The sequence below is a fragment of the Pseudophryne corroboree genome, chromosome 2, assembly GCF_028390025.1.
Source record: "Pseudophryne corroboree isolate aPseCor3 chromosome 2, aPseCor3.hap2, whole genome shotgun sequence".
NCBI classification, from domain to species: domain Eukaryota; kingdom Metazoa; phylum Chordata; class Amphibia; order Anura; family Myobatrachidae; genus Pseudophryne; species Pseudophryne corroboree.
In genome coordinates this window covers 681655699-681672048 of record NC_086445.1, presented here as the reverse complement: position 1 = coordinate 681672048, position 16350 = coordinate 681655699, and the positions used below count along the sequence as shown (strand labels likewise).

The window sequence follows — 16350 nt, the reverse complement described above, 5'->3', positions numbered from 1 at the left end:
GTGCCCATAATGGAAGGTAAGGCAACCTGCTATTGATACTCCTTGTATTTTAAGCCTTTTCAATCCACTACCAGCAACAGAAGCTTCTATTCACTGACTGACAAACGTCCTTTCGGCAGCGCAACATGCTGATGTGACACTGTTCTTTGTTAAGTGAAAGAAAAAAAATCCTGTTTTTATTTCTCCAGATTCATTCAAGGATTCCTTTGTACCAGTAAATTCTCTCACAGCGAGTAAAGGCAAGGAATAAAAATTACACTTATGGCCAAAAATATCATGGTAAGCCAGAATCAGGCCACATATTGACATCCTAATCACCCACACAAAATAACGTTGTTGGTTGTGACATTCTTATGATTGTAAGCAAAGGTTTACAATCACTAATACTCCTTTCACACAGAAAATGAAATTCCAGGGTGAAGAAGTTCCACCCAGTGGCGGATCTAGACTTAACTTTTAGGGGGTGCGGTTTAAGAATTATGACTCCACCCCCTAATCATAGCTCCTCCCACTTAGAAATGCTCCTCCCGTTCGCTTCTAAAATTTCCTATTGTTGCCAGTTATTGGAGAGAACCCTGCGCACTGGTGATACAGACTGGCGAATTGCCATTCCTGCATGCATTTGCACATTCGTAGATCACACATGCACAATCATGCAGCCCAGATTTGGGCTACCAGTCCACTTTCAGAGAGAAAAAAGTGAAATTAATTTACTTTAGCAGGAAAAAATGCTTTATATAAATACTAATTTTTTTTAATAGATCCTGTGATAGCATAAGTAATAGGACAACAATGGTACACATTATAGTACACAGTATGAGCCGAAATTCACATTTCTCTAACGTCCTAAGTGGATGCTGGGGACTCCGTAAGGACCATGGGGAATAGCGGCTCCGCAGGAGACTGGGCACATCTAAAGAAAGCTTTAGGACTATCTGGTGTGCACTGGCTCCTCCCCCTATGACCCTCCTCCAAGCCTCAGTTAGATCTCTGTGCCCGAATGAGAAGGGTGCACACTAGGGGCTCTCCTGAGCTTCTTAGTGAAAGTTTTAGATTAGGTTTTTTTATTTTCAGTGAGACCTGCTGGCAACAGGCTCACTGCATCGGGGGACTAAGGGGAGAAGAAGCGAACTCACCTGCGTGCAGAGTGGATTGGGCTTCTTAGGCTACTGGACATTAGCTCCAGAGGGACGATCACAGGCCCAGCTTGGATGGGTCCCAGAGCCGCGCCGCCGGCCCCCTTACAGAGCCAGAAGGCAGAAGAGGTCCGGAAAATCGGCAGCAGAAGACGTCCTGTCTTCAACAAGGTAGCGCACAGCACTGCAGCTGTGCGCCATTGCTCTCAGCACACTTCGGTCACTGAGGGTGCAGGGCGCTGGGGGGGGGGCGCCCTGAGACGCAATAAAAACACCTTGGATGGCAAAAAAATGCATCACATATAGCTCCTGGGCTATATGGATGCATTTAACCCCTGCCAGAATCCATAAAAAAGCAGGAGAAAAGTCCGCGAAAAAGGGGCGGAGCCTATCTCCTCAGCACACTGGCGCCATTTTCCCTCACAGCTCCGTTGGAGGGAAGCTCCCTGTCTCTCCCCTGCAGTCACTACACTACAGAAAGGGTTAAAAAAAGAGAGGGGGGCACTAATTAGGCGCAGTATTAACTATACAGCAGCTATAAGGGGAAAAACACTTATATAAGGTTATCCCTGTATATATATAGCACTCTGGTGTGTGCTGGCAAACTCTCCCTCTGTCTCCCCAAAGGGCTAGTGGGGTCCTGTCCTCTATCAGAGCATTCCCTGTGTGTGTGCTGTATGTCGGTACTTTTGTGTCGACATGTATGAGGAGAAAAATGATGTGGAGACGGAGCAGATTGCCTGTAATAGTGATGTCACCCCCTAGGGGGTCGACACCTGAGTGGATGAACTGTTGGAAGGAATTACGTGATAGTGTCAGCTCTGTATAAAAGACAGTGGTTGACATGAGACAGCCGGCTATTCAGCTTGTGCCTGTCCAGACGTCTCATAGGCCGTCAGGGGCTCTAAAGCGCCCGTTACCTCAGATGGCAGATATAGACGCCGACACGGATACTGACTCCTGTGTCGACGGTGAAGAGACGAATGTGACTTCCAGTAGGGCCACACGTTACATGATTGAGGCAATGAAAAATGTTTTACACATTTCTGATAATACGAGTACCACCAAAAAAGGGGTATTATGTTCGGTGAGGAAAAACTACCTGTAGTTTTCCTGAATCTGAGAAATTAAATGAGGTGTGTGATGATGCGTGGGTTTCCCCCGATAACAACGGATAATTTCTAAAATGTTATTGGCATTATATCCTTTCCCGCCAGAGGTTAGGGTGCGTTGGGAAACACCCCCTAGGGGGGATAAAGCGCTCACACGCTTGTAAGGGCTCTACCTTCGCCTGAGATGGCCGCCCTTAAGGATCCTGCTGATAGAAAGCAGGAGGGTATCCTAAAAGGTATTTACACACATACTGGTGTTATACTGCGACCAGCAATCGCCTCAGCCTGGATGTGCAGTGCTGGGTTGGCGTGGTCGGATTCCCTGACTGAAAATATTGATACCCTAGATAGGGACAGTATATTTTTGCCTATAGAGCATTTAAAAGATGCATTTTTATATATGCGTGATGCACAGCGGAATATTTGCCGACTGGCATCAAGTCTAAGCGCGTTGTCCATTTCTACCAGTAGAGGGTTATGGACACGTCAGTGGTCAGGTGATGCGTATTCCAAACGGCATTTGGAAGTATTGCTTTATTAAGGGAGGAGTTATTTGGGGTCGGTCTTTCAGACCTTGTGGCCACGGCAACAGCTGGGAATTCCACGTTTGTACCCCAGGTCGCCTCTCAACATGAGAAGACGCCGCATTATCAGGTGCAGTCTTTTCGTGGACAAGCGGGCAAAAGGTTCCTCATTTCTGCCCCGTGACAGAGGGAGAGGAAAAAGGCTGCAGAAATCAGCCAGTTCCCAGGAACAGAAACCCTCTCCCGCCTCTGCCAAGCCCTCAGTATACGCTGGGGCTTTACAAGCAGAATCAGGCACGGTGGGGGGCCCGTCTCAATGAATTTCAGCGCGCAGTGTGCTCACTCGCAAGTAGACCCCTGGATCCTTCAGGTGATATCTCAGGGGTACAAATTAGAATTCGAGACGTCTCCCCCTCGCCGTTTCCTAAAGTCGGCTTTACCGATGTCTCCTTCTGACAGGGAGACAGTTTTGGAAGCCATTCACAAGCTGTATTCCCAGCAGGTGAAAATCAAGATACCCCTCCTGCAACAGGGAACGGGGTATTATTCCACACTGTTGTGGTACCGAAGCCGGACGGCTCGGTGAGACCGATTCTAAATCTAAAATCTTTGAACACATACGTACAGAGGTTCAAATTCAAGATTGAGTCACTCAGAGCAGTGATTGCGAACCTGGAAGAAGGGGACTACATGATGTCTCGGGACATCAAGGATGCTTACCTTCATGTCAAAATTTACCCTTCTCACCAAGGGTACCTCAGGTTTATGGTACAGAACTGTCACTATCAGTTCAGACGCTGCCGTATGGATGGTACACGGCACCCCGGGTCTTTACCAAGGTAATGGCCGAAATGATGATATTCCTTCGAAGGAAGTGAATTTTAGTTATCCCTTCCTTGGACAATTCCCTGATAAGGGTAAGATCCAGGGAACAGTTGGAGGTCGGTGTAGCACTATCTCAGGTAGTGTTGCGGCAGCACGATTGGATTCTCAATACTCCAAAATCGCACCTGGTTCCGACGACGTGTCTTCTGTTCCTAGGGATGATCCTGGACACAGTCCAGAAAAAGGTGTTTCTCCCGGAGGAGAAAGCCAGGGAGTTATCCGAGCTAGTCAGGAACCTCCTAAAACCGAGCCAAGTCTCAGTGCATCAATGCACAAGGGTTCTGGGTAAAATGGTGGCTTCCTACGAAGCAATCCCATTCGGCAGATTCCACGCAAGAACTTTCCAGTGGGACCTGCTGGAAAAATGGTCCGGATCGCATCTTCAGATGCATCAGCGGATAACCCTGTCACCAAGGACAAGGGTGTCCCTCCTGTGGTGGTTGCAGAGTGCTCATCTTCTAGAGGGCCGCAGATTAGGCATTCAGGACTGGGTCCTGGTGACCACGGATGCCAGCCTGCGAGGCTGGGGAGCAGTCACACAGGGAAGGAATATCCAGGGCTTATGGTCAAGCCTGGAGACATCACTTCACATAAATATCCTGAAGCTAAGGGACATTTACAATGCTCTAAGCTTAGCAAGACCTCTGCTTCAAGGTCAGCCGGTGTTGATCCAGTCGGACAACATCACGGCAGTCACCCACGTAAACAGACAGGGTGGCACAAGAAGCAGGAGGGCAATGGCAGAAGCTGCAAGGATTCTTCGCTGGGCGGAAAATCATGTGATAGCACTGTCAGCAGTATTCATTCCGGGAGTGGACAACTGGGAAGCAGACTTCCTCAGCACGACCTCCACCCGGGAGAGTGGGGACTTCACCCAGAAGTCTTCCACATGATTAAAAACTCGACAGGTATTGCGCCAGGTCCAGGGACCCTCAGGCAATAAGCTGTAGACGCTCTGGTAACACCGTGGGTGTACCAGTCAGGGTATGTGTTCCCTCCTCTGCCTCTCATACCCAAGGTACTGAGATTGATAAGATGGAGAGGAGTAAGCACTATATTCGTGGTTCCGGATTGGCCAAGAAGGACTTGGTAACCGGAACTTCAAGAGATGCTCACGGAGGATCCGTTGCCTCTACCTCTAAGAAGGGACCTGCTCCAGCAAGGACCCTGTCTGTTCCAAGACTTACCACGGCTGCGTTTGACGGCATGGCGGTTGAACGCCGGATCCTGAAGGAAAAAAGGCATTCCGGATGAAGTCATCCCTATCCTGATCAAAGCCAGGAAGGATGTAACCGCAAAAACATTATCACCGCAATTGGCGAAAATATGTTGCGTGGTGCGAGACCAGTAAGGCCCGACGGAGGAAATTCAACTGGGTCGATTCCTACATTTCCTGCAAACAGGAGTGTCTATGGGCCTGAAATTGGGGTCCATTAAGGTTCAAATTTCGTCCCTGTCAATTTTCTTCCAAAAAGAACTAGCTTCAGTCCCTGAAGTTCAGACGTTTGTAAAAGGGGTACTGCATATACAGCCTCCTTTTGTGCCTCCAGTGGCACTTTGGGATCTCAATGTAGTTTTGGGTTCCAAAAGTCACATTGGTTTGAACCACTTAAATCTGTGGAGTTAAAATATCTCACATGGAAAGTGGTCATGCTGTTGGCCCTGGCCTGGGCCAGGCGCGTGTCAGAATTGGCGGCTCTATCCTGAAAAAGCCCTTATCTGATTTTCCATTCGGACAGGGCGGAATTGAGGACTCGTCCTCAGTTTCTCCCCAAGGTGGTTTCAGCGTCTCACCTGAACCAAGCTATTGGTGGTGCCTGCGGCTACTAGGGACTTGGAGGCCTCCAAGTTGCTAGACGTTGTCAGTGCCCTGAAAATATATGTTTCCAGGACGGCTGGAGTCAGGAAATCTGACTCGCTGTTTATCCTGTGTGCACCCAATAAGCTGGGTGCTCCTGCTTCTAAGCAGACTATTGCTCGTTGGATTTGTAGTACAATTCAGCTTGCACATTCTGTGGCAGGCCTGCCACAGCCAAAAATCTGTAAATGCCCACTCCACAAGGAAGGTGGGCTCATCTTGGGCGGCTGCCCGAGGGGTCTCGGCTTTACAACTTTGCCGAGCAGCTACTTGGTCAGGAGCAAATACGTTTGTAAAATTCTACAAAATTGATATCCTGGCTGAGGAGGACCTGGAGTTCTCTCATTTGGTGCTGCAGAGTCATCCGCACTCTCCCGCCCGTTTGGGAGCTTTGGTATAATCCCCATGGTCCTTACGGAGTCCCCAGCATCCACTTAGGACGTTAGAGAAAATCAGAATTTACTTACCGATAATTCTATTTCTCATAGTCCGTAGTGGATGCTGGGCGCCCATCCCAAGTGCGGATTGTCTGCAATACTTGTACATAGTTATTGTTACAAAAATCGGGTTATTATTGTTGTGAGACATCTTTCAGAGGCTCCTCTGTTATCATGCTGTTAACTGGGTTCAGATCACAGGTTATACGGTGTGATTGGTGTGGCTGGTATGAGTCTTACCCGGGATTCAAAATCCTTCCTTATTGTGTACGCTCGTCCGGGCACAGTATCCTAACTGAGGCTTGGAGGAGGGTCATAGGGGGAGGAGCCAGTGCACACCAGATAGTCCTAAAGCTTTCTTTAGATGTGCCCAGTCTCCTGCGGAGCCGCTATTCCCCATGGTCCTTACGGAGTCCCCAGCATCCACTACGGACTATGAGAAATAGAATTATCGGTAAGTAAATTCTTATTTTTAGCACACAGAATTAACCGAAATTCACATTATAGCACACAGCATAAGCCGAAATTCACATTATAGCACACAGAATGAGCCGAAATTCACATTATAGCACACAGAATGAGCCAAAATTCACATTCAAGCACACAGAATGAGCCGAAATTCACATTATAGCACACTGTATAAGCCAAAATTCACATTATAGCACACAGAATGAGCCAAAATTCACATTATAGCACACAGAATGAGCCGAAGTTCACATTATAGCACACAGAATGAGCCGAATTTCACATTATAGCACACAGAATGAGCCGAAATTCACATTATAGCACACAGAATGAGCCGAATTTCACATTATAGCACACAGAATGAGCCGAATTTCAGATGCTTGGCTGCATTGGGAGAGGAATCAGCAGCAGAAAGAAAGAAGTAATAATGCCACTGTATAGGTCATTGGTACGGCCTCATCTAGAATACTGTATTCAGTTCTGGAGGCCATATCTTCAAAAGGATATTAATACATTAGAAACTGTACAAAGGAGGGCAACTAAAATGGTGCATGGCCTACATCACAAAACATACCCAGAAAGACTAAGAAATCTCAATATGTATAGTTTGGAGCAGAGAAGGGAAAGGGGGGACATGATAGAAACTTTCAAATATATCAAGGGTTTTAACAAAGTCCAGGAGGGAAACATTCTCCAAATGAAGAGAAGCAATAGGACACGAGGACATGCACTGAGACTGGAGGGGGGGAGGTTCAGGGGAAATTTGCGGAAAAATTATTTCACAGAAAGGGTAGTGGACAAGTGGAATAGCCTCCCATCAGAGGTGGTAGAGGCTAAAACAGTAGAGCAATTTAAACATGCATGGGATAGACATAAGGATATCCTTACAAAGAAATAAGGATCAAATAAGGTTAGAGATAAAAATAATATAAAAAAAAAAAAAAGGGGCAGACTAGATGGGCCAAGTGGTTCTTATCTGCCAACAAATTCTATGTTTCTATGTTTCTATTATAGCACACAGAATGAGCCGAAATTCACATCATGCCACATGGAATGAGACAAAATTCAGGGAGAGTGACAGCAGGGACATAGGGACAGGGAGAGTGATAAAGGGATAGAGAAAGTGACAGCAGGGACAGGGAGAGTGACAGAGGGACAGGGAAAGTGACAGTGACAGAGTAACAGGGAAAGTGACAGATCTAGACAGCTCACCTACACACACAACGAGGCAATTACAGGCTTTAGCTCCTCTCTCCGTGCCTTCTCCTCTGCTGCTGTAAAGCTGGCGCCAGCCTGCCCCTGAATGAAACGTTTTCTTGGTGTCCACAAATGCCTACTGCGCATGACAGTGTTTGTCATTGCGCAGAGGTATCATATCACTGAGGAACAGGAGCGGCTGGGACAGGGTTGTGTCTATGCTCCCTTCGTGATCAGGACCTAGAAGGTCCTCTCCATGAAGGGAAACTAGATGCTACCGCTGGGACAGGGGAGGGGAGCCGGGCGCGGAGGAGAAGACAGTGAGTAACACACTGCTCCGGGCTCCGGCCCCCTGCACTTACTAGTTTCTCACTCTCAGCGGTGGCGGGCGCAGGCAGGCTGTGTTAGTGCTGCCGCAGGTGCTAGTCGCGGTAACCGGACCCGGTCATTTGTCCTGCCGTTATATGTGTAGGGGGGAAATCGTTCGCCCTTTTCTCCCCTGTCTGTATCTGCCGATGGTTCCACCTGGTAATTTGACGAAAAACACGGTTCCTTTTTCTGTGTGAAAGGGTCCAAGGGTTGGACATCTGGGAATTTCAACACGTGTTGACTCTTTCACACAGACGAAATACCCGGTTTGATCCGCAAATTACTGGGTAGAAATTCTTGACCCGGTAAGTTGCTTCTCTGTGTCAAAGGGGGAGTCAGGCAGAGACCGGCAAAACGACCCGGCACTGAAATGCTGGGTAATTGCTGGGATTTCTGTCTGAAAGGGGTATTATTTACCATTTAGTAGGATGATTGCTAATAAATGTATGTTTAAGAAAAAAACCTGAGCCTGTTTGTAGACTGCATTCCCAGCTCACAGGAGGCATAATGCCATCTAGTGGGTGCGTGCAGAGTAATAATATTCACTTCAGAACATCTATACTGTACATGCTTGGGATAGGCATATGAATATCCTTACAAAGAACTATAAAGAATCAAATAGGGTTGAGGTTACCTAAAGAATAAAAAAGGGGGCAAACTAGATGGGCCAAGTTGTTCTTATCTAATCAAATTCTGTGTTTCTAACATTAAAATAAAACTGTTTAGTGACCGCCTGTATTAATTAATTAAGATAAATATTAATTAATATAATATTAATTAATATAAATCAATATATATATGCCTTACAGAAAAAATACACAAGTGGATGTATAAGAATCTGTGTAGGCTTATCCCAGCTCTTACAATATATCAATCCACCCTCTATTCAAACAAGATTGTTTGACCAAAGGTCTTTGGTAACAAAAAAAGGACATAAATAAAACTACAGTGTGCACACTTAGCATGGGGATATCCGATATAGGGGGAAATGTACTAAGCCTTGGATAGTGATAAAGTGGAGAGAGATAGGGGGAAATTATATGAAATCCGTCTGACACTGCTGCACTTTATGAAGTTGAGGATTTTGCTCAAAAGTGCTTGTTACCCTATAGGGCAGCAAGCAATTTTAGGTGAATCTATCATTCGGTCAGCTGGTGAAGCTGACTAATCGTGCTGCCGTTGGCGACATTTAACCGCCACAGCAATTCGCTCTCTTCACCCATAATTGAATTCCTCCTATAAAGTACCAGTCAGCTCATAACTGCCATGTTATAGACTGGGGGCCAGATGTACTAAGACTTGAAAAGTGATAAATTGCAAGGTGATAAAGTACCAACCAACCAGCTCCTGTCATTTTTCAAACCTAGGGGCAGATGTACTAAGCCTTGAAAAGTGATAAAGTGAAGAGTGATAAAGTACCAGCCAATCAGCTCCTAACCGCCATGTTACAGGGTGTGTTTGAAAAATGACAGTTAGGAGCTGGTGTGTTTTTACTTTATCACTCTCCACTTTATCACTTTTCATGACTTAGTACTTCTGGCCTCCAGCCTGTAACATGGCAGTTAGGAGCTGATAAGGTGGTACTTTATCACGGTGAAATTTATCACTTTTCAAGGCTTAGTACATCTCCCTCTGAGTTGAAAAATGACATGACCTGTTACCTCACTTTCGCCACGTACCAGGAGCCTGGTGTGAGTGAGCTGACAGGTTCAGTGCAACTCTGTTAGCGTCAGGCATCTTTTTTTGCCTGAAAATGTGTCTTATTCAAATCGCTATGCTAATAGGACTCACAAGCAGACTGCTGATTAAAATTATATGTGGCACACGGCTGTATCTGCATACAAAATGGTACGTTACAGTGTTCTCTACGAAAACACTATAATGTACCATTCTCGTATGCAGATCCATTTTTCCCAGCTTGAAGATGACTCAAATGCGGGAAACCTCTGCCCTTTATAGACTAGATTTCACTCCACCTCTAGATGATGTTTCCCAATTGACCACGCTCCTTTTTTAGGTCCCACAATTTGATCGTTCCACCTTTTCTGCAAAACATTCCCAGGGACTCAGACATGCAGTATATGCAATAGGCAGCTGCATTTAACACACACAGTGGGGGTAATTCAGATCTGATCGTAGATGTTCTAAATTTAGCACATCTGTGATCAGTTTCTCAAACATGCAGGGGGACGCCCAGCACAGGGCTAGTCCGCCCCGCATGTCTGGCTCCGCCTCCCCGCACGGGTGCAAAAGCATCGCACAGCGGCGATGCTTTTGCACCAGGCGAGTAGCTCCCTGCCTGCGCAGGCTGGCAGGTGGCTACCCGCCGTGTCCCAGGATGCAGCGGCTGCATGAGACATCACGCAGCCGCCGCGGCCTGCCCCCGCAACTGTCCGGACACGCCTGCGTTGTCCAGACCACGCCCCGCCAATAGCATTCTAACGCCGTTGGCGCACCCCCTACTGCCACGCAACCACCTCTGCTTTTAGTATCTCACTGGGCTCCCAGGGGGCGCAAAGGGCTTCAGACTGCGATTGCAGCGATCCAGTCTGAATTAGGGCCAGTATGTATAACTAGTATGTATGCAAAATGTCAGACTGCGATTGCTTGAGAAAGCCCTGGGAAAAGCAGATATGTCGCAGGAGAATAGCTTGCGATGGGGCCTGTATTACCACCTATAGCTGTGGTGCGGTGGGGGCTGCATTACTACCTATCACTGTGGGAGGTGGGGGCTGCATTACCACCTATCACTGTGGGAGGTGGGGTTGCATTATCACCTATCACTGTGGGAGGTGGGGTTGCATTATCACCTATCACTGTGGGGAGGAGGGAGCTGCATTGCCACCTGGTAATGTGGGGACGAGGAGGCTGCATTACCATCTATCACTATGGGGCAGCATTGCCATTTGTCACTGTGGGGCTGCATTACCACCTATCACTGTGGAGAGGTGGCGGCTGCATTACCCCCTATTAATGTGGGGAGGAGGGGGCTGCATTACCACCTATCACTATGGGGCAGTTTACCATTTATCACTGTGGGGCTGTATTACCACCTATCACTGTGGGGAGGTAACGGCTGCATTACCACCTATTACTGTGGGGCTGCATTACCACCTATCACTGTAGGGAGGTAGCGGCTGCATTACCACCTATTACTGTGGGGCTGCATTACCACCTATCACTGTAGGGAGGTGGCGGCTGCATTACCACCTATTACTGTGGGGCTGCATTACCACCTATCTCTGTGGGGAGGTGGCAGCTGCATTACCACCTATTACTGTGAGGCTGTATTACCACCTATCACTGTGGGGCTGCGACTAAAGTATGGTGGAGGATATAGTACCATGTATAACAGCAGTACCATCTATCACAGTGATGTGGTGAGTGCTGCATTAGCCCCTGTGCCTGTGGTACTGTGGGGGCTGTATTACCACCAAGAACTCTGGTGCTGTGGGGGCTGCATCACCATCTTTTACTGTGGTGCGGTGGGGGCTGCATTACCACCTATTAATGTGGTGCAGTGGGAGCTGTAGTACTACCTATCACTGTGGTGTTGTAGGGGGTGCAGTACCACCTATCATTGTGGCACGGTAGGGGGTGCAGTACCACCTGTCATTGTGGTGTGGTGAGTCTACAATACCACATACCACTATTGTATGGTGGGGGCTGCAGTACCACCAATCACTGTGGTAGTGCAGCCTTAATGCTGTATGAAGAGCTCAGTAAAAAGAAGTTACCATCTTTGGCAGACGAATATGAGAGATGTTTACCAAAAGTGCTTCTCAGTGTCTAATTATCACAGCTGTAAGGCAGATTATTTCATAATATTCAAAGTCCGGAAAGTCATGTGGATGAAAGATGACAAGATTGCTATTGACTTACTGTAGCTTATCACAGGAAAACATTTTCTAGGCGTTAAATAGTACAGTGTAAAAGAATTGTTTTGTTTTTTTTAGTCAGTGCAATAGGCATTTTGAGCAATGTGTTTGGTCATTTGTAATGCAAAAGTGTTGTTGTTATTATATGTATAGACCCCCTGTAAAAGATATCTTTATTTTCTCTATCGTCCTAGTGGATGCTGGGGTTCCTGAAAGGACCATGGGGAATAGCGGCTCCGCAGGAGACAGGGCACAAAAAGCAAAGCTTTTTCCGATCAGGTGGTGTGCACTGGCTCCTCCCCCTATGACCCTCCTCCAGACTCCAGTTAGATTTTGTGCCCGGCCGAGAAGGGTGCAATCTAGGTGGCTCTCCTAAAGAGCTGCTTAGAAAAAGTTTAGCTAGGTTTTTTATTTTACAGTGATTCCTGCTGGCAACAGGATCACTGCAGCGAGGGACTGAGGGGAGAAGGAGTCAACTCACCTGCGTGCAGGATGGATTGGCTTCTTGGCTACTGGACATCAAGCTCCAGAGGGACGATCACGGGTACAGCCTGGATGGTCACCGGAGCCACGCCGCCGGCCCCCTTGCAGATGCTGAAGACAGAAGAGGTCCAGAATCGGCGGCTGAAGACTCCTGCAGTCTTCAAAAGGTAGCGCACAGCACTGCAGCTGTGCGCCATTTTCCTCTCAGCACACTTCACACGGCAGTCACTGAGGGTGCAGGGCGCTGGGAGGGGGGCGCCCTGGGAGGCAAAATGATTACCTATAAAGGCTAAAAATACCTCACATATAGCCCTAGAGGCTATATGGAGATATTTAACCCCTGCCTAATTTCTCTAAATAGCGGGAGACGAGCCCGCCAGAAAAGGGGCGGGGCCTATCTCCTCAGCACACGGCGCCATTTCCTCTCACAGTTCCGCTGGTCAGGACGGCTCCCAAGTCTCTCCCCTGCACTGCACTACAGAAACAGGGTAAAACAGAGAGGGGGGGGCACATTTATGGCGATAATTTGATATAACAAAGCAGCTATAAGGGAGCACTTATTATAAGGCTATCCCTGATATATATATAGCGCTTTTGGTGTGTGCTGGCAAACTCTCCCTCTGTCTCCCCAAAGGGCTAGTGGGTCCTGTCTTCGTTAGGAGCATTCCCTGTGTGTCTGCTGTGTGTCGGTACGTGTGTGTCGACATGTATGAGGACGATATTGGTGTGGAGGCGGAGCAATTGCCAAATATGAGGATGTCACCCCCTAGGGAGTCGACACCGGAATGGATGCCTTTATTTATGGAACTACGGGATAGTGTCAACACGCTAAAGCAGTCATTTGACGACATGAGGCGGCCGGACAATCAATTAGTGCCTGTCCAGGCGACTCAAACACCGTCAGGGGCTGTGAAACGCCCTTTGCCTCAGTCGGTCGACACAGACCCAGACACAGGCGATGACTCCAGTGGTGACGGTGACGAATCAACCGTATTTTCCAGTAGGGCCACACGTTATATGATTTTGGCAATGAAGGAGGCGTTACATTTAGCTGATACTACAGGTACCACTAAACAGGGTATTATGTGGGGTATGAAAAAACTACCTATAGTTTTTCCTGAATCAGAAGAATTAAATGACGTGTGTAATGAAGCGTGGGTTGCCCCTGATAAAAAACTGATAATTTCAAAGAAATTATTGGCATTATACCCTTTCCCGCCAGAGGTTAGGGAGCGCTGGGAAACACCTCCTAGGGTGGACAAGGCGCTAACACGCTTATCTAAACAAGTGGCGTTACCCTCTCCTGAGACGGCCGCACTTAAAGATCCATCAGATAGGAGGATGGAAAATATCCAAAAAAGTATATACACACATGCAGGTGTTATACTACGACCAGCTGTAGCGACTGCCTGGATGGGCAGTGCTGGGGTAGTTTGGTCAGAGTCCCTGATTGAAAATATTGATACCCTGGACAGGGACAATATTTTACTGTCGTTAGAACAAATAAAGGATGCATTTCTTTATATGCGTGATGCACAGAGGGATATCTGCACACTGGCATCACGGGTAAGTGCTATGTCCATTTCGGCCAGAAGAGCTTTATGGACGCGACAGTGGTCAGGTGATGCGGATTCAAAACGGCATATGGAAGTTTTGCCGTATAAAGGGGAGGAGTTATTTGGAGTCGGTCTATCAGATTTGGTGGCCACGGCTACAGCCGGGAAATCCACCTTTCTACCTCAAGTCACTCCCCCACAGAAAAAGGCACCGACTTTTCAACCGCAGCCCTTTCGTTCCTTTAAAAATAAGAGAGCAAAGGGCTATTCATATCTGCCACGAGGCAAAGGTCGAGGGAAGAGACAGCAACACGCAGCTCCTTCCCAGGAACAGAAGCCCTCTCCGGCTTCTACAAAAGCCTCAGCATGACGCTGGGGCTCCTCAAGCGGACTCGGGGATGGTGGGCGGTCGTCTCAAAAATTACAGCGCGCAGTGGGCTCACTCGCAGGTAGATCCCTGGATCCTGCAGATAATATCTCAAGGGTACAGGTTGGAATTAGAGACGGATCCACCTCGCCGTTTCCTGAAGTCTGCTTTACCAACGTCCCCCTCCGAAAGGGAGACGGTTTTGGAAGCCATTCACAAGCTGTACTCTCAGCAGGTGATAGTCAAGGTACCTCTTCTACAACAAGGGAAGGGGTATTATTCCACTCTTTTTGTGGTACCGAAGCCGGATGGCTCGGTAAGGCCTATTCTAAATCTGAAGTCCTTGAACCTGTACATAAAGAAGTTCAAGTTCAAAATGGAGTCACTCAGAGCAGTGATAGCGAACCTGGAAGAGGGGGACTTTATGGTATCCTTGGACATCAAGGATGCGTATCTCCACGTTCCAATTTACCCCTCACACCAGGGGTACCTCAGGTTCGTTGTACAAAACTGTCACTATCAGTTTCAGACGCTGCCGTTCGGATTGTCCACGGCACCTCGGATCTTTACAAAGGTAATGGCCGAGATGATGATTCTTCTTCGAAGAAAAGGCGTATTAATTATCCCATACTTGGACGATCTCCTAATAAGGGCGAGGTCCAGAGAACAGCTAGAGATGGGATTAGCACTGTCTCAAGAAGTGCTAAAACAGCACGGGTGGATTCTGAATATTCCAAAATCCCAGTTAATGCCGACAACTCGTCTGCTGTTCCTAGGGATGATTCTGGACACGGTTCAGAAAAAGGTTTTTCTCCCGGAGGAAAAAGCCAAGGAGTTATCCGAGCTTGTCAGGAACCTCCTAAAACCAGGAAAGGTGTCTGTACATCAATGCACAAGAGTCCTGGGAAAAATGGTAGCTTCTTACGAAGCAATTCCATTCGGCAGATTCCACGCAAGAATTTTCCAAAGGGATCTGTTGGACAAATGGTCAGGGTCGCATCTTCAGATGCACCTACGGATAACCCTGTCTCCAAGGACAAGGGTGTCTCTTCTGTGGTGGTTGCAGAGTCCTCATCTATTGGAGGGCCGCAGATTCGGCATACAGGATTGGATCCTGGTGACCACGGACGCCAGCCTGAGAGGCTGGGGAGCAGTCACACAAGGAAGAAACTTCCAGGGAGTATGGACGAGCCTGGAAACGTCTCTTCACATAAACATTCTGGAACTAAGAGCAATATACAATGCTCTAAGCCAGGCAGAACCTCTGCTTCAGGGAAAACCGGTGTTGATCCAGTCGGACAACATCACGGCAGTCGCCCATGTGAACAGACAGGGCGGCACAAGAAGCAGGAGTGCAATGGCAGAAGCTGCAAGGATTCTTCGCTGGGCAGAGAATCATGTGATAGCGCTATCAGCAGTGTTCATCCCGGGAGTGGACAACTGGGAAGCAGACTTCCTCAGCAGACACGATCTTCACCCGGGAGAGTGGGGACTTCATCCAGAAGTCTACCACATGCTGGTAACCCGTTGGGAAAGACCAATGGTGGACATGATGGCGTCTCGCCTCAACAAAAAACTGGACAGGTATTGCGCCAGGTCAAGAGATCCGCAGGCAATAGCTGTGGACGCGCTGGTAACGCCTTGGGTGTACCAGTCGGTGTATGTGTTTCCTCCTCTGCCTCTCATACCAAAAGTATTGAGAATTATACGGCAAAGAGGCGTAAGAACGATACTAGTGGTTCCGGATTGGCCAAGAAGGACTTGGTACCCGGAACTTCAAGAGATGATCACGGAAGATCCGTGGCCTCTACCTCTAAGGAGGGACTTGCTTCAGCAGGGTCCCTGTCTGTTTCAAGACTTACCGCGGCTGCGTTTGACGGCATGGCGGTTGAACGCCGGATCCTAATGGAAAAAGGCATGCCGGAAGAAGTCATTCCTACTTTGATTAAAGCAAGGAAAGAAGTAACCGTGCAACATTATCACCGAATTTGGCGAAAATATGTTGCGTGGTGCGAAGATCGGAGTGCTCCGACGGAGGAATTTCAACTGGGTCGATTCCTACATTTCCTGCAATCAGGATTGT

General features: G+C 47.9%; 1 protein-coding gene across 3 annotated transcripts in view; it reads left to right on the top strand.

Annotated features, from left to right (window-relative positions):
• RAB7B (RAB7B, member RAS oncogene family) overlaps positions 1-16350 on the top strand; it is a 127434-nt gene that overhangs the window by 87177 nt on the left and 23907 nt on the right. Inside the window, exon 6 of one of the 3 annotated variants that reach the window (XR_010236643.1) lies at positions 189-279. The exons of the other annotated variants lie outside the window; for them this stretch is intronic. The gene's annotated coding sequence lies outside the window, so the exon portion shown is untranslated. The remainder of the gene's footprint in view (positions 1-188; positions 280-16350) is intronic. 3 annotated transcript variants of the gene reach the window in all.